Below are 18,836 nucleotides of genomic sequence, written 5' to 3'. Positions count from 1 at the left end.
AACTCTTGCCGTTTCCGGCACTAAGTTATTTTATTTCCTCGGGTTCGGGTTTTTGTCTCCGTGTGTTGTTGTCGTTGTCATGCATCTCATATCATGTCATCATGTGCATTGCATTTGCATACGTGTTCGTCTCATGCATCCGAGCATTTTCCCCGTTGTCCGTTTTGCATTCCGGCGCTCTGTTCTCCTCCGGTGGTCATTTCTACCTTCTTTTCATGTGTGGGGGTTAAACATTTCCGGATTGGACCGAGACTTGCCAAGCGGCCTTGGTTTACTACCGGTAGACCGCCTGTCAAGTTTCGTACCATTTGGACTTCGTTTGATGCTCCAACGGTTAACCGAGGGACCAAAAAGGCCTCGTGTGTGTTGCAGCCCAACACCCTTCCAATTTGGCCCAAAACCCACCAAAACCCTCTCCATCATCTAGAGCGTTCGATCACGATCGCGTGGCCGAAAACCACACCTCATTTGAACTCTCCTAGCTCCCTCTATGCCTATTTAAAGACCCCCCTCCGAAATTCTCGGTTCTCCACTACCGAAACCCTAGATCCATCTTCCTCGCGCCGCCGGACGCGTTCGAACCAGGCCGGACATGTCCAACCTCCCCACGCTGCCGCCACATGTCGGCTCCTGATTCGCAGAGCCGCCACCCGCGCGCCGGCCCGCCCGGCCCGCTCGGGGCCCCCGCGGCCCAGATCCGCCGCACCGCCACTCGCCTTCTCTCCCCTGACGCCGTCCAAGCTCCGCCGCCATCGCTCGCCACGCCGCCGCCTGCCTCCCTCGCTGGCGGGTGCCGCCACCTCGTCGCCTCGGCCTCCACGCGTCGCCACCGCCTCGTCCTCGCGCCGCCACGCCGCCCGGAGGGCCCGGCGAGCGTCTTCGCCGCTCCGGCAAGCCCCAAGCCGGCTGGCCTCCTCTTCCTCCCTCTACTCCGGCCGCCGCATTGCCATCAACGCCGGCAAGACTCCGGCGAGCTCGGATCCAACCTCGGGGCGCGTGCAAACCCTAGATCTGGGTTGACCTCCTCCCCTCTCTCTGTATTATTTTGCAATGTTCATCGCATCGTAACTCTGCAAACGTAGCTCCGTTTTGCGCGTGTAGCATATCAAAATGTTTGTCTCAGAGAGTACATCATTTCATCTCATTGCATCATTTTCATTTGAGCTCATCTTGGTGCCCAAAATGTTGTTGGAAGAGTGCTATTTGAGTTAATTGTCAGATCTTCTGCACCAAATAGCTTTTTGTCATTTTTGCCATCATTAATGTGTACATGATATGACCCTGAGCTCTACATGTGTTTTGTTATATGCCATGCCATCTTTCCAGAGGTGCAATCCATGTATTTTTGTGATATGTGTGGTGACTAGCACAAGCTTGCAAAGTGGTGCATTCGTTAATACTGATTTCAGGGACTTAGCAATTCCACCAAGTCCTTGATCTGTTTTTATCAATATGCCATATGTTCATGTTGTTTCCTAATGATCCGTGCCTCTTTTGAGGATTATCAGTAAGGATGATTTGTTAATCCTGTAGTGCTCTATCCATCCATGTCCTTGTTTGCATTTATGGAGCACCCTAGCTTGAGTCAATCGAGCTCTACTTTTGCTATTTTGTGAATCTGGGCAAATTGTCTACTTGTTAGCGATTTTGCCGAGGATGTTGTAGTTGATCCGTGCATGCTATGTTGTTGTTCTTGCCTTTTCTAGCTTATATAATGTGTATTCTTGATGGGTGTATGTTTAGATTGTCATGCCTTGCTCTGTAGTGAGTGCATCGAGCTCGTAAACATGCCTACTTGATATCTGATTTGCATGCTCCAGTTTTTCACTAAGTCTGTAATCTGATTATGTTTTTGCCATGTTCACATGCTTGCAATTGTATTTTTTGATCCCTTCTGGCTCAAGGTAACTAAGGGACTTTTGTTAAGCTCTTTGAGTATCTCCATTCCATGCCTTACTTTGCCATATTAAGCTCCTGTAGCATATAGTTTTCATGCTCCAAAGTGTGCTACCTGATCTGAAATTCCAGACAAGTGTTAATTTCACTAAGTGTGAAACCTGTTTATCTATTGCACTTTTGCCATGCTTGTTTGAACCTGTTAATGGATGAATTGGCCGTAGCTCAGTGTTCATCTTTTGTTAAGCTTCATGAGTGGATCCCTTCCATGTATTTTGTTGCCATGTTTGAGTGCTGTAGCATCATTATCTTGTTGCATTTAGATGGCTACTTGTTGTTTATCACAGACCGGTGCCATATTTGTTTTGCTTGCCATTTCCAAACCATGTCTCCGATTCCGGTGTTCTTTATATCGATTTCAACTGAAATCACCTCACCTTTCCAGTGGCACACTTGGATTTCCAAGTTGAGGCCAGGTTCTTTCATTCCTTGTCAAATCTTGCATATGCATCACATATCGCATCCTGCATAGCATACTATGTTTGCATCATGTTGTTTGAGCTTTGCACGTGGTTGATTGTGTTCCTTTTGCTTGTTTGTCTTGTTTGGGTAGAGCCGGGAGACGAGTTCGCTAACGAGGAGCCCGTTGATTTGCTTTCGAGGATCCAGTCAACTCTGACAACTTTGCAGGCAAGATGATCATACCCTCGAAATCACTTCTATCTTTGCTTTGCTAGCTAGATGCTCGCTCTTTTGCTATGCCTATGCTTTGATGCCTACCACATGCTTATCATGCCTCCCGAATTGCCATGTCAAACCTCTAACCCACCATGTCCTAGCAAACCGTTGATTGGCTATGTTACCGCTTTGCTCAGCCCCTCTTATAGCGTTGCTAGTTGCAGGTGAAGATTGGAGACTGTTCCTTGTTGGAACATTGTTTACTTGTTGGGATATCATTATATTATCTTGTTATCTTAATGCATCTATATACTTGGTAAAGGGTGGAAGGCTCGGCCTCTCGCCTAGTGCTTTGTTCCACTCTTGCCGCCCTAGTTTCCGTCATATCGGTGTTATGTTCCCGGATTTTGCGTTCCTTACGCGGTTGGGTGATAATGGGAACCCCTTGATAGTTCACCTTGATTAAAACTCTTTCAGCAATGCCCAACATTGGTTTTACCATTTGCCACCTAGCCTTTTTCCCTTGGGTTTCGCGGACTCAAGGGTCATCTTTATTTTAATCCCCCCCCCCCCCCCGGGGCCAGTGCTTCTCTAAGTGTTGGTCCAACCGAGCGATGTCCGGGGCTACCAGGGGAAACTTTGGGCTGGCCTACCCGACATCTTGCTCATCCGGTGTGCCCTGAGAACGAGATATGTGCAGCTCCTATCGGGATTTGTCGGCACATCTGGGTGGTCTTATTGGATTTGTTTTAACTTGTCGAAATGTCTTGTAGAACCGGGATACCAAGCCTGATCGGAATGTCTCGGGAGAAGGTATATCCTTCGTTGACCGTGAGAGCTTGTCATGGGCTAAGTTGGGACTCCCCTGCAGGGATTTGAACTTTTGAAAGCCGTGCCCGCGGTTATGGGCAGATGGGAATTTGTTAATGTCCGGTTGTAGATAACTTGAACCTTAACTTAATTAAAATGAATCAACCGTGTGTGTTACCGTGATGGTCTCTTCTCGGTGGAGTCCGGGAAGTGAACATGATGTTGGGGTAACGTTTGTTGTAGTTGGTTCTCTAGTTCTTCGTTCGTGCTTTGCCTTCTCTTCTCGCTCTCTTTTGCGAACAGTTAGCCACCATATATGCTAGTCGCTTGCTGCAGCTCCACATATTACCTTACCTTACCTATAAGCTTAAATAGTCTTGATCGCGAGGGTGCGAGATTGTTGAGTCCCTGTGGCTCACTGATTACTTCCAAACCAGATGCAGGGCCCGATGACTCCGTTCCAGATGATGCGCTTGAGCTCAAGTGGGAGTTCGATGAAGCTTCCCGTTGTTACTATGTGTCTTTCCCTGATGATCAGTAGTGGTGCCCAGTTGGGGCGGTCGGGACCGTGTTGCATGTTGGGTTGATCTTTTATTTTGGCACCGTAGTCGGGCCATGAGTGATTGGCTGATGTAATGCTATTTATGTACTTTGTTTGACGTGGCGAGTGTAAGCCAACTATGTACCTTCCCCTTTTTATTATCTATTTACATGGGATGTTGCGAAGATTGCCTTACTTGCGACATTGCTTTCAATGCGGTTATGCCTCTAAGTTGTGCTTCGACACGTAGGAGATATAGCCGCATCGAGGGCGTTACAAGTTGGTAATCAGAGCCTTCCCCGACCTTAGGAGCCCCCACTGCTTGATCGTTATTAGCAGCCGTTGTTGAGTCTAGAAAAATGTTTTGAGTCATTTAGGAATTATATATCGAAGAGTTTAGGAATTCTTTTTACTCCCCAGTACCTTCATCGCTCTGGTAAGGCATCCTGACGTAGAGTTTTGACTCCTCTCTTCTCAAATTTCACTAAAAAAATTAGGATCACGTGGGTATCTTGGAATCGTTCCGATGGATTTATGATGAGAACATTGTTCTTGGTGCCTCCTATCATTTAGGGGTTGTTCTAATGTCCCGGGGAGTTGAGCTCCGAGGTGTTGTCGTCACAATTTTATCATTGCAGTTCTGGAAAACCTAAGTTTAGTTCGCCGACATCGAAATCTCTTTTATGCAGTTGTTGGTGAGATAACCTCGACGCCACCCAGTACTGGGGCGGGAGTTCGGGAGTATTGCCATAACTTGTATAACGGATGCTTTTCGAAGGTTGAGGTAGATGGTTTCCGAAGTTTTTCTCGGTTATGTGTTGAAGGATGGATACAATTGGATGTAGGATTTGCTAGATTTGGGTGAGATATTATGCTTCCCCTGTATCCCCAACACCTGATTGCATAACCGGAAAGGTTTGGGAGTTTCATAGGTGGGAATTCTTGTAGCTCTAGTTCTTCTTCCACGGATATTTGGTTTGAGATTGGGATTTCTTACCGAGTATTCATTCTTGTTCCGTACCTTGTTGAGTTTATTCCTCTACCTAAAATCTAAGTGGCTTCTCAATATATGGATATGTGACCATTTCAAGTGGAATGCATTCGTTCTTATGTTCGGATGTGAAGACTATATGTTGCAATTTCAACCCGCTTGATTCAGCTTCAATTTTATCTGTCAATGTGCTAACGGATGTCACCCTCTTCAGGATGGCTCCCGCTAAGAGCAGCAATCAGAATCAGAATCAGGATCCGCCACCACCTCCCCCTCCTCCGGAGGCATGGCAAGCTGTGATGGCTGCTACCAATGCAAACACGCAGTTGATCATGCAAATTCTTCAAGAGCGCAACCAAGCGAACCAAGGCAACAATCAGAATCACTTTTCTACACTCAACCAGTTCCTTGCTAACCAGCCAAAGACCTTCAGCAATTGTGTTGAGGCAACTGATGCTGACGATTGGCTCATGGACTTATGCAAGCATTTCGAGTGCAGTAACATCAGGCCTGAGGACTTTGTCAAGTTCGCTTCCTTCCAACTCAAAGACCAAGCTGCAGAATGGTTCCAGCAGTACAAAGATTCCAGAGGAGGCCGTGTGATTACCTGGGATAAATTCCGTCAAGACTTCAAAGCTCATCATATTCCTCAGAGCATGGTTGAAAGCAAGCATGAGGAATTCCGCAACCTGAAGCAAGGCTTTGTCTATCTATGACTACAACAAGTTGTTTCAGAAGCTCACCCGCTTTGCTAAATAGGACGTCCCTGACGAGAAGAGCATGATATACTAGTTCAGGGGTGGTCTCAGAGAAGAAATCCAGCTAGCTCTTGTTCTCTTTGAGCCCTTGAGGTACGATGAGTTCTACAACATGGCATTGAAGCAAGAGGCTGCCCAACTGAAGTGTGATGCCTCCAAGAAGTGAGTCAGAGATGCTACTCCTTCTTCCTCTACTCAAGTGGCCAAGCAGCAGAAGTATTGGCTTCCTCCTCCTCCGTTCCGTTAGCCGTATCAGCAGAACAGCAAAGGTGGCAGTGGATCTACCCACCCACCCAACCCTGGCTTTCAGAACAAGACTTCGTCTCAAGCTCCAAGATCGAGTGCTCCGTATCACCGTCCGCTTTCAGAGGTTACGTGCAACAAGTGCCAACAGAAGGGTCACCATGCCAACAAATGCTTCAATCAGAGGCGTCTCCCTCCTCCTCCTCCTGTGAGATCGGCAAGTACAGCTATGGTCAAGCATAACCCCAAGTCTGCTAAGGTCAACTTGTTGAATGCAGCTCAGGCAGAGGACTCGCCAGATGTGATTATGGGTAACCTTCCTGTTAATGACATTCCCGCAAGAGTTCTTTTTGATACTGGTGCATCTTTATCATTTTTGTCGAAGCCTTTTGCATCCATGCATGAGGTGCATACTATTGATTTGCCTAAGCCGATAGCGGTTTCTTCTCCAGTTTTGTTCATGAACACCAAAATGTTGGCTCCGGATGTTACTATCACGTTGGGCGATTACAAGTTTCTTTCTTCTCCAATGGTCCTTGGCAACTCGGATATTGATCTTATTCTCGGAATGGATTGGCTCTCTAAGCACAAGGCGCATCTTGATTGTGCTGCCAGGCAGATTCAATTGACTCATTCGTCTGAGGATGTAATTGTCTTTGCCGCTCGTGATGATACAATCCGTCTGTTTTCTCTCAATGAGAAGGGTGAACTGGATGCCATCTCGCAAATTCCAGTTGTTTGCGAATATCAAGACGTCTTTCCAGAAGAGCTTCCAGGAATGCCTCCGCACCGGCTAGTTGAATTCGTCATCGATATTCAGCCTGGCATGGAACAGGTTTGCAAGCGTCCCTACAAGCTCGAACCTGAAGAGTTGAAGGAGCTGAAGAAGCAACTCGATATTCAAGAGCGAATGGGTCTCATCCGACCTAGTTCCTCTCCGTGGGGTTGTGGAGTACTCTTTGTGAAGAAGAAGGATGGAACGGACCGACTTTGTGTTGACTACCGTCCATTGAACAAGAAGACTATCAAGAACAATTACCCACTTCCCAACATCAACGAGCTGTTCGAACAAATCAAAGGTGCCCAAGTATTCTCCAAGCTTGATCTCCGTATGGGCTATCATCAGATTCGAATCCGTGAGCAAGATATTCCCAAGACGGCTTTCAGAACAAGCTATGGTTCATATGAATACACTGTCATGTCTTTTGGCCTCGTCAACGCTCCTCTGACTTTCTCTCGCATGATGAACTTCATCTTCAACGCCTACACAAATGACTTCGTTTTGGTCTATCTCGACGACATTCTGGTCTTTTCGAAGAACAAGGAAGATCATGCCAAGCACTTGCGTTTGGTGCTCGATAAGCTCAGGGAACATCAATTCTACGCCAAGTTCTCAAAGTGCGAGTTTTGGCTCGATGAGGTTCTATATCTTGGGCATATCATCTCTGCCAAGGGCATTGCGGTGAATCCTGAGAAGGTGTCTGCAATTGTGAATTGGGAACCACCTCAGAACATGAAGCAACTCCGTAGCTTCCTCGGTCTCGCAAGCTACTGTCGAAGGTTCGTTGAGAACTTTTCAAAGATCGCGAAGCCTCTTTCAAACCTTCTCCAGAAGCACGTCAAGTACGTTTGGTCTCCGGAATGTGAGATCACTTTCAACACTTTGAAAGAGAAATTGGTCACTGCTCCAGTTCTGACTCCTCCTGATGAATCCAAACCGTTCGAGGTATTCTGCGATGCCTCTCTTCAAGGTCTTGGTGCAGTGTTGATGCAAGAGAAGAAAGTTGTGGCTTATACTGTTGGGTTTCGTAGTAATTTCAAAAAATTTCCCACGCACACGCAAGATCATGGTGATGCATAGCAACGAGAGGGGGAGAGTGTGATCTACGTACCCTTGTAGATCGACAACAGAAGCGTTAACTTGGTTGATGTAGTCGTACGTCTCCACGGCCCGACCGATCAAGCACCGAAACTATGGCACCTCCAAGTTCTAGCACACATTCAGCTCGATGATGATCCCCAGACTCCGATCCAGCAAAGTGTCGGGGAAGAGTTCCGTCAGCACGACAGCGTGGTGACGATCTTGATGTTCTACCATCGCAGGGCTTCGCCTAAGCACCGCTACAATATTATCGAGGACTATGGTGGAAGGGGGCACCGCACACGGCTAAGAATATGATCACGTGGATCAACTTGTGTCTCTAGGGGTGCCCCTTGCCTCCGTATATAAAGGCTCAAAGGGGGGGCTGGCCGGCCAAGAGGAGGCGCGCCAGGACGCCCCCCTTTCCTAGTTGGAATAGGATTCACGGAGGGGGAAAAGAGGAGAGAGAGGAGGAAGGGGGGCCGGCCCCCTCTCCTTGTCCTATTCGGACCAAGGGGGGAGGGGCGAGCGGCCCATCTATGGCCACCTCTCCTCTCTTCCACTAAGGCCCATATACCTCCCGGGGGGTTCCAGTAACCTCCCGGAACTCCGGTAAAATCCCGATTTCACCCGGAACACTTCCGATATCCAAACATAGGCTTCCAATATATCAATCTTTATGTCTCGACCATTTCGAGACTCCTCGTCATGTCCGTGATCACATCCGGGACTCCGAACAAACTTCGGTACATCAAAATGTATAAACTCATAATATAACTGTCATCGTAACCTTAAGCGTGCGGACCCTACGGGTTCGAGAACAATGTAGACATGACCGAGACACATCTCCGGTCAATAACCAATAGCGGAACCTGGATGCTCATATTGGCTCCTACATATTCTACGAAGATCTTTTATCGGTCAGACCGCATAACAACATACGTTGTTCCCTTTGTCACCGGTATGTTACTTGCCCGAGATTCGATCGTCGGTATCCCATACCTAGTTCAATCTCGTTACCGGCAAGTCACTTTACTCGTTTCGGAATACATCATCCTGCAACTAACTCATTAGTTGCAATGATTGCAAGGCTTCAGTGATGTGCATTACCGAGAGGGCCTAGAGATACCTCTCCGACAATCGGAGTGACAAATCCTAATCTCGAAATACGCCAACCCAACATGTACCTTTGGAGACACCTGTAGAGCACCTTTATAATCACCCAGTTACGTTGTGATGTTTGGTAGCACACAAAGTGTTCCTCCGGCAAATGGGAGTTGCATAATCTCATAGTCATAGGAACATGTATAAGTCATGAAGAAAGCAATAGCAACATACTAAATGATCGGGTGCTAAGCTAAGTCATGTCAATCAGATCATTCAACTAATGATGTGATCCCGTTAATCAAATGACAACTCTTTGTCCATGGTTAGGAAACATAACCATCTTTGATTAACGAGCTAGTCAAGTAGAGGCATACTAGTGACACTCTGTTTGTCTATGTATTCACACATGTATTATGTTTCCGGTTAATACAATTCTAGCATGAATAATAAACATTTATCATGATATAAGGAAATAAATAATAACTTTATTATTGCCTCTAGGGCATATTTCCTTCAGTCTCCCACTTGCACTAGAGTCAATAATCTAGTTCACATCACCATGTGATTTAACACTAATAGTTCACATCTTTATGTGATTAGTTCACATCTTCATGTGACCAACACCCAAAGGGTTTACTAGATTCAGTAATCTAGTTCACATCGCTATGCGATTAACACCCAAAGAGTACTAAGGTGTGATCATGTTTTGCTTGTGAGAGAAGTTTAGTCAACGGGTCTGCCACATTCAGATCCGTGTGTATTTTGCAAATTTCTATGTCAACAATGCTCTGCACAGAGCTACTCTAGCTAATTGCTCCCACTTTCAATATGTATCCAGATTGAGACTTAGAGTCATCTGGATTAGTGTCAAAACTTGCATCGACGTAACCCTTTATGACGAACCTTTTTGTCACCTCCATAATCGAGAAACATATCCTTATTCCACTAAGGATAATTTTGACCGCTGTCCAGTGATCTACTCCTAGATCACTATTGTACTACCTTGCCAAAATCAGTGTAGGGTATACAATAGATCTGGTACATAGCATGGCATACTTTATAGCGCCTATGGCTGAGGCATAGGGAATGACTTTCATTCTCTTTCTATCTTCTGTCGTGGTCGGGTTTTGAGTCTTACTCAATTTCACACCTTGTAACACAGACAAGAACTCTTTCTTTGACTGTTCTATTTTGAACTACTTCAAAATCTTGTCAAGGTATGTACTCATTGAAAAAAAACTTATCAAGCGTCTTGATCTATCTCTATAGATCTTGATGTTCAATATGTCAGCAGCTTCACCGAGGTCTTTCTTTGGAAAATTCCTTTCAAACACTCCTTTATGCTTTGCAGAATAATTCTACATTATTTCCGATCAACAATATGTCATTCACATATACTTATCAGAAATGTTGTAGTGCTCCCACTCACTTTCTTGTAAATACAGGCTTCATCGCAAGTTTGTATAAAACTATATGCTTTGATCAACTTATCAAAGCGTATATTCCAACTCCGAGATGCTTGCACCAGTCCATAGATGGATAGCTGGAGCTTGCATATTTTGTTAGCACTTTTAGGATTGATAAAACCTTCTGGTTGTATCATATACAACTCTTCTTTAATAAATCTATTAAGGAATGCAGTTTTGTTTATCCATTTGCCAGATTTCATAAAATGCGGCAATTGCTAACATGATTCGGACAGACTTAAGCATAGATACGAGTGAGAAACTCTCATCGTAGTCAACACCTTGAACTTGTCGAAAACCTTTTGCGACAATTCTAGCTTTGTAGATAGTAACACTACTATCAGCGTCCGTCTTCCTCTTGAAGATCCATTTATTCTCAATTGCTTGCCGATCATCGGGCAAGTCAACCAAAGTCCATACTTTGTTCTCATACATGGATCCCATCTCAGATTTCATGGCCTCAAGCCATTTTGCGGAATCTGGGCTCACCATCGCTTCTTCATAGTTCGTAGGTTCGTCATGGTCAAGTAGCATGACCTCCAGAACAGGATTACCGTACCACTCTGGTGCGGATCTCACTCTGGCTTACCTACGAGATTCGGTAGTAACTTGATCTGAAGTTACATGATCATCATCATTAGCTTCCTCACTAATTGGTGTAGTAGTCACAGGAACAGATTTCTGTGATGAACTACTTTCCAATAAGGGAGAAGGTACAATTACCTTATCAAGTTCTACTTTCCTCCCACTCACTTCTTTCGAGAGAACCTCCTTCTCTAGAAAGGATCCATTCTTAGCAACGAATGTCTTGCCTTTGGATCTGTGATAGAAGGTGTACCCAACAGTAACTTTTTGGGTATCCTATGAAGACACACTTTTCCGATTTGGGTTTGAGCTTATCAGGATGAAACTTTTTCACATAAGCATTGCAACCCCAAACTTTAAGAAACGACAACTTTGGTTTCTTGCCAAACCACAGTTCATACGGTGTCGTCTCAACAGATTTAGATGGTGCCCTTTTAACGTGAATGCAGTTGTCTCTAATGCATAACCCCAAAACGATAGTGGTAGATCGGTAAGAGACATCATAGATTGCACTATATCCAATAAAGTACGGTTATGACATTCGGACACACCATTTTGCTGTGGTGTTCCATGTGGCATGAGTTTGTGAAACTATTCCACATTGTTTTAATTGAAGACCAAACTCGTAACTCAAATATTTGTCTCCATGATCAGATCATAGAAACTTTATTTTCTTGTCACGATGATTTTCCACTTCACTCTGAAATTCTTTGAATTTTTCAAATGTTTCAGACTTATGTTTCATCAAGTAGATATACCCATATCTGCTCAAATTATCTGTGAAGTTCAGAAAATAACGATACTTGCCGTGAGCCTTAACACTCATCGGACCGCATACATCAGTATGTATTATTTCCAATAAGTCAGTTGCTCGCTCCGGAGAACGGAGTCTTAGTCATCTTGCCCATGAGGCATGGTTCGCAAGCATCAAGTGATTCATAATCAAGTGATTCCAAAATCCCATCAGCATGGAGTTTCTTCATGCGCTTTACACCAATATGACCTAAACGGAAGTGCTACAAATAAGTTGCACTATCATTATTAACTTTGCATCTTTTGGTTTTAATATTATGATTATGTGTATCACTACAATCGAGATCCAACGAACTATTTTCATTGGGTGTGTAACCATATAAGGTTTTATTCATGTAAACAGAACAACAATTTATTCTCTTACTTAAATGAATAACCGTATTACAATAAACATGATCAAATCATATTCATGCTTAACGCAAACACCAAATAACACTTATTCAGGTTCAACACTAATCCCGAAAGTATAGGGAGTGTGCGATGATGATCATATCAATCTTGGAACCACTTCCAACACACATCGTCACTTCACCCTTAACTAGTCTTTGTTTATTCTGCAACTCCCATTTCGAGTTACTAATCTTAGTAACTGAACTAGTATCAAATACTGAGGGGTTGCTATAAACACTAGTAAAGTACACATCAATAACATGTATATCAAATATACTTATGTTCACTTTGCCATCCTTCTTATCTGCCAATCACTTGGGGTAGTTCTGCTTCCAGTGACCAGTCCCTTTGCAGTAGAAACACTTAGTCTCAGGCTTAGGACTAGACTTGGGCTTCTTCACTTGAGCAGCAACTTGCTTGTTGTTCTTCTTGAAGTCCCCCTTCTTCCCTCTGCCCTTTTCTTGAAACTAGTGGTCTTGTCTACCATCAACACTTGATGTTTTTCTCGATTTCTACCTTCGTCAATTTCCGCATTACGAAGAGCTTGGGAATCGTTTCCGTTATCCCTTGCATATCATAGTTCATCACAAAGTTCTACTAACTTGGTGATGGTGACTAGAGAGTTCTGTCAATCACTATCTTATCTGGAAGATTAACTCTCACTTGATTCAAGCGATTGTAGTACTCAGACAATCTGGGCACATGCTCACTAGTTGAGCGATTCTCCTCCATCTTTTAGCTATAGAACTTGTTGGAGACTTCATATCTCTCAACTCGGGTATTTGCTTGAAATATTAACTTCAACTCCTGGAACATCTCATATGCTCCATGATGTTCAAAACGTCTTTGAAGTCCCGATTCTAAGCCATTAACATGGTGCACTAAACTATCAAGTAGTCATCATATTGAGCTAGCCAAACGTTCATAACGTCTGCATCTGCTCCTGCAATAGGTCCATCACCTAGCGGTGCATCAAGGACATAATTCTTCTGTGCAGCAATGAGGATAAACCTCAGATCACGGATCCAATCCGCATCATTGCTACTAACATCTTTCAACACAATTTTCTCTAGGAACATATCAAAATAAACACAGGGAAGCAACAACGCGAGCTATTGATCTACAACATAATTTGCAAAATACTACCAGGACTAAGTTCATGATAAATTTAAGTTCAATTAATCATATTACTTAAGAACTCCCACTTAGATAGACATCCCTCTAATCCTCTAAGTGATTACGTGATCCAAATCAACTAAACCATGTCCGATCATCACGTGATATGGAGTAGTTTTATTGGTGAACATCACTATGTTGATCATATCTACTATATGATTCACGCTCAACCTTTCGGTCTCCGTGTTCCGACGCCATATCTGTATATGCTTGGCTCGTCAAGTATAACCTGAGTATTCTGCGTGTGCAACTGTTTTGCACCCGTTGTATTTGAACATAGAGCCTATCACACCCGATCATCACGTGGTGTCTCAGCACGAAGAACTTTCACAACGGTGCATACTCAGGGAGAACACTTCTTGATAATTAGTGAGAGATCATCTTATAATGCTACCGTCAATCAAAGCAAGATAAGATGCATAAAAGATAAACATCACATGCAATCAATATAAGTGATATGATATGGCCATCATCATCTTGTGCTTGTGATCTCCATCCTCGAAGCACCGTCGTGATCAACATCGTCACCGGCGCGACACCTTGATCTCCATCATAGCATCGTTGTCGTCTCGCCAATCTCATGCTTCCACGACTATTGCTACCGCTTAGTGATAAAGTAAAGCATTACATCGCGATTGCATTGCATACAATAAAGCGACAACCATATGGCTCTTGCCAGTTGCCGATAACTCGGTTACAAAACATGATCATCTCATACAATAAAATTTAGCATCATGTCTTGACCATATCACAACACAACATGCCCTGCAAAAACAAGTTAGACGTCCTCTACTTTGTTGTTGCAAGTTTTACGTGGCTGCTACGGGCTTAAGCAAGAACCAATCTTACCTACGCATCAAAACCACAATGATAGTTTGTCAAGTTGGTGTTGTTTTAACCTTCGCAAGGACCGGGTGTAGCCACACTCGGTTCAACTAAAGTTGGAGAAACTGTCACCCGCTAGCCACCTTTGTGCAAAGCACGTCGGGAGAATCGGTCTCGCGTAAGCATACGCGTAATGTGGTCTGGGCTGCTTCGTCCAACAATACCGCCGAACCAAAGTATGACATGCTGGTAAGCAGTATGACTTATATCGCCCACAACTCACTTGTGTTCTACTCGTGCATATAACATCAACACATAAAACCTAGGCTCGGATGCCACTGTTGGGTTCGTAGTAATTTCAAAAAAATTCCTACGCACACGCAAGATCATGGTGATGCATAGCAATGAGAGGGGGAGAGTGTGATCTACGTACCCTTGTAGATCGACAACAGAAGCGTTAACTTGGTTGATGTAGTCGTACATCTCCACGGCCCGACCGATCAAGCACCAAAACTACGGCACCTCCGAGTTCTAGCACACGTTCAGCTCGATGACGATCCCCGGACTCCGATCCAGCAAAGTGTCGGGGAAGAGTTCTGTCAGCACGACGGCGTGGTGACGATCTTGATGTTCTACCGTCGCAGGGCTTCGCCTAAGCACCGCTACAATATTATCGAGGACTATGGTGGAAGGGGGCACCGCACACGGCTAAGAATATGATCACGTGGATCAACTTGTGTCTCTAGGGGTGCCCCTTGCCTCCGTATATAAAGGCTCAAAGGGGGGCTGGCCGGCCAAGAGGAGGCGCGCCAGGACTCCCCCCCCCCTTTCCTAGTTGGAATAGGATTCGCGGAGGGGGGAAAAGAGGAGAGAGAGGAGGAAGGGGGGCCGGCCCCCTCTCCTTATCCTATTCGGACCAAGGGGGGGAGGGGCGCGCGACCCATCTATGGCCACCTCTCCTCTCTTCCACTAAGGCCCATATACCTCCCGGGGGGTTCCCGTAACCTCCCGGAACTCCGGTAAAATCCCGATTTCACCCGGAACACTTCCGATATCCAAACATAGGCTTCCAATATATCAATCTTTATGTCTCGACCATTTCGAGACTCCTCGTCATGTCCGTGATCACATCCGGGACTCCGAACAAACTTCGGTACATCAAAATGTATAAACTCATAATATAACTGTCATCATAACCTTAAGCGTGCGGACCCTACGGGTTCGAGAACAATGTAGACATGACCGAGACACATCTCCGGTCAATAACCAATAGCGGAACCTGGATGCTCATATTGGCTCCTACATATTCTACGAAGATCTTTTATCGGTCAGACCGCATAACAACATACGTTGTTCCCTTTGTCACCGGTATGTTACTTGCCCGAGATTCGATCGTCGGTATCCCATACCTAGTTCAATCTCGTTACCGGCAAGTCTCTTTACTCGTTTTGGAATACATCATCCCGCAACTAACTCATTAGTTGCAATGCTTGCAAGGCTTCAGTGATGTGCATTACCGAGAGGGCCTGGAGATACCTCTCTGACAATCGGAGTGACAAATCCTAATCTTGAAATACGCCAACCCAACATGTACCTTTGGAGACACCTGTAGAGCACCTTTATAATCACTCAGTTACGTTGTGACGTTTGGTAGCACACAAAGTGTTCCTCCGGCAAATGGGAGTTGCATAATCTCATAGTCATAGGAACATGTATAAGTCATGAAGAAAGCAATAGCAACATACTAAACGATCGGGTGCTAAGCTAAGTCATGTGAATCAGATCATTCAACTAATGATGTGATCCCGTTAATCAAATGACAACTCTTTGTCCATGGTTAGGAAACATAACCATCTTTGATTAACGAGCTAGTCAAGTAGAGGCATACTAGTGACACTCTGTTTGTCTATGTATTCACACATGTATTATGTTTCCGGTTAATACAATTCTAGCATGAATAATAAACATTTATCATGATATAAGGAAATAAATAATAACTTTATTATTGCCTCTAAGGCATATTTCCTTCATATACCTCTCGCCAGTTGAAGCCCAATGAGAAGAACTACCCCACTCATGACCTCGAGTTGGCGGCAGTTGTGCATGCTCTTTTGACTTGGAGACATCTCTTATTAGGAAGAAAAGTGGACATTTTCACTAACCACAAGAGTCTCAAGTACATCTTCACTCAGCCTAATCTCAACCTCAGGCAGACTCGATGGGTCGAAATGATTCAAGAGTATAATACGAGTATCGAGTATACTCCAGGCAAATCCAATGTGATTGCTGACGCATTGAGCAGGAAGGCTTATTGCAACAATCTGATTCTCAAGCCTTACCAACCCGAGCTCTGTGAAGCTTTCCGCAAACTTAATCTGCAAGTTGTTCCTCAAGGTTTCCTCGCCAACCTTCAAGTCTCTCCTACCTTGGAAGACCAGATTCGTCAGGCTCAACTTCTTGATGCTATGGTGAAGAAGGTGAAGATTGGGATTGCCAAGAGTCAACCCAAGTACAAGTGCTACCACCTTGATGACAAGGATACTCTCTTCTTCGAGGATTGTATTGTTGTGCCCAAAGGTGACCTTCGTAAAGTGATCATGAACGAGGCTCACAATTCACTCCTCTCCATCCACCCTGGGAGCACGAAGATGTATCAAGACCTCAAGCAGGCTTATTGGTGGACTCGAATGAAGCGCGAGATTGCTCAGTTCGTGAATGGGTGTGATGTCTGCAGAAGAGTGAAGGCAGAACACCAAAGGCCAACTGGTCTCCTCCAACCTCTTGCCATTCCAGAATGGAAGTTTGACCACATTGATATGGACTTCGTGACTGGGTTTCCAAAGTCCAAGCGTGGCAATGATGCTATATTCGTTGTCATCGACAAACTCACTAAAGTGGCTCACTTTCTGCCTATCAAAGAGTCTATCACTGCAGCTCAATTGGCGGAGCTCTATACCTCTCGAATTCTCTCGCTGCACGGTATTCCACAGGTGATCTCTTCAGACCGTGGCAGCATCTTTACCTCCAAGTTTTGGGATTCTTTTCAGAAGGCCATGGGCACCAACATCCGCTTCAGCACAGCTTTCCATCCTCAAACTAGCGGTCAAGTCGAGCGCGTCAATCAGATTCTTGAAGATATGCTCAGGGCTTGTGTGATCTCTTTCGGCATGAAGTGGGAAGATTGTCTTCCATATGCTGAATTCTCCTACAACAACAGTTTTCAAGCAAGTTCGGGCAAGGCCCCATTCGAAATTCTGTATGGCAAGAAGTGTTGTACCCCTCTCAACTGGTCTGAAACTGGTGAACGTCAACTTCTGGGAAATGACTTAATCATAGAGGCAGAGGAGATGTGCAAAGTCATTCGAGATAACCTCAAAGCAGCGCAATCGCGCCAGAAGAGCTACTATGATAGTAAGCACCGTGATTTGGCTTTCGAGATCGGAGATCATGTTTACCTCCGTGTCTCTCCAATGAAAGGTACTCGTCGCTTCGGTATCAAAGGGAAGCTTGCCCCTAGATACGTGGGACCTTTCAAGATCGTCAGCAAGAGAGGCGATCTCGTCTATCAACTCGAGCTTCCTTCAAACTTTGCAAATGTGCACGACGTGTTCCATGTCTCTCAGCTCTACAAGTGCTTCAAGACTCCTGACCGCACCGTCAACTTCGAAGACATTGAGCTCCAAGAAGATCTCTCTTATCGTGAGCACCCCATTGCTATTCTTGAAGAGACTGAACGCAAGACTCGCAATAAGTCAATCAAATTCCTCAAAGTCAAGTGGTCACACCATTCCGACTGTGAAGCCACCTGGGATCGCGAGGATCACCTCCGTTCTGAGTACCCGGTGTTCTTCCAGTCCTAGATCTCGGGACGAGATCCTTTCGTAGTGGTGGAGTGTTGTAACACCCCGGATGTAACTTACCCAATATGTACTCGAACTCTTGCCGTATCCGGCACTAAGTTATTTTATTTCCTCGGGTTCAGGTTTTTGTCTCCGTGTGTTGTTTTCGTTGTCATGCATCTCATATCATGTCATCATGTGCATTGCATTTGCATACGTGTTCGTCTCATGCATCCGAGCATTTTCCCCGTTGTCCGTTTTGCATTCTGGCGCTCCGTTCTCCTCCGGTGGTCATTTCTACCTTCTTTTCGTGTGTGGGGGTTAAACATTTCCAGATTGGACCGAGACTTGCCAAGCGGCCTTGGTTTACTACCGGTAGACCGCCTGTCAAGTTTCGTACCATTTGGACTTTGTTTGATGCTCCAACGGTTAACCGAGGGACCAAAAAGGCCTCGTGTGTGTTGCAGCCCAACACCCTTCCAATTTGGCCCAAAACCCACCAAAACCCTCTCCATCATCTAGAGCGTTCGATCACGATCGCGTGGCCGAAAACCATACCTCATTTGGACTCTCCTAACTCCCTCTATGCCTATTTAAAGACCCCCTCCGAAATTCTCGGTTCTCCTCTCCCGAAACCCTAGATCCATCTTCCCCGCGCCGCCGGACGCGTCCGAACCAGGCCGGACATGTCCAACCTCCCCGCGCCGCCGCCACGTGTCGGCTCCTGATTCCCCGAGCCGCCGCGCCCACATTGACAAGCCACCACCCGCGCGCCGGCCCGCCCGGCCCTCTCGGGGCCCTGCGGCCCAGATCCGCCGCACCGCCACCCGCCTTCTCTCCCCCGACGCCGTCCAACC

This window comes from Triticum aestivum, chromosome 3A, assembly GCF_018294505.1.
Source record: "Triticum aestivum cultivar Chinese Spring chromosome 3A, IWGSC CS RefSeq v2.1, whole genome shotgun sequence".
In the NCBI taxonomy this organism is placed as follows: domain Eukaryota; kingdom Viridiplantae; phylum Streptophyta; class Magnoliopsida; order Poales; family Poaceae; genus Triticum; species Triticum aestivum.
The sequence above is the reverse complement of the archived record's forward strand: the minus strand, read 5'-3'. Positions refer to the sequence as shown.